The sequence below is a fragment of the Equus quagga genome, unplaced genomic scaffold (assembly GCF_021613505.1).
Source record: "Equus quagga isolate Etosha38 unplaced genomic scaffold, UCLA_HA_Equagga_1.0 HiC_scaffold_12162_RagTag, whole genome shotgun sequence".
NCBI lineage: Eukaryota > Metazoa > Chordata > Mammalia > Perissodactyla > Equidae > Equus > Equus quagga.
In genome coordinates this window covers 6,023-6,839 of record NW_025792344.1, presented here as the reverse complement: position 1 = coordinate 6,839, position 817 = coordinate 6,023, and positions in this window count along the sequence as shown.

Sequence of the window (817 nt, the reverse complement as noted above, 5' to 3'; positions counted from 1 at the left end):
TGTTGTTGCCATTTGCAGAACTGCGCATCTCATTCGGGAATTACACATACGACACAAAAGTGTAATGATGATATGGGGTAGGTGTAGGTGTCATGTTGCCTTTGCGTACACGTTGACCTGAAACGTGTTTTGTGTAAATATCTTTAGAAGCTGGAATAGTCAAATGTACTAACCTGGTTTAAGTTCCCTAAGATGGGTCTGTGGAATAATGCATAAACACCGAGTAGTCCCTGAGTCAGTCCATGGTGAATTTGATTAAACTGGAAGATTCCTGGCTCCAGGAAATTAAAACCATACACCAGACATGGGACCATCTGGTTGTTGTAAATCAGGTTGTGTTGTAGCAAATGTAACTAGAATTTAGGTAATACATATAAAAAAGTATTCATTTCTGGGAAAGTTTCATTGGCAGCTGTCATGCCCTTTGTTTGGTCCTCTGACTTGAACACAACAGGGGGATTCTGATAACGTTAGATGTGAAGGGCTTCCATGCCGTGCACTTGATCAGGGTGGAAAGTAGGGGTAGGGGCCTTATTGTGGAATATTATTCACATCCCAGATTTTTATTGCACACAGAAATATAGCAGCCTATTCCTTAAGTAAGACAGAAGCTTCTTTTCACCTCTTAACTGTCAGGACCGAATTTTGTCGTCTTCAAGCTTCCTTTGGTACCCGGTCATGGCAAGGTGTCCACCTCCCGTCCATGGGGACTCCACCCTTTCTCCTCAGCTCCCTCCACGTCCCTCTGGAACCAGAAGCTCTTCAGGCACCTGCTCACACCAAATAGGAGATTGTTAGCTTGAGAATCTCCTTGCAT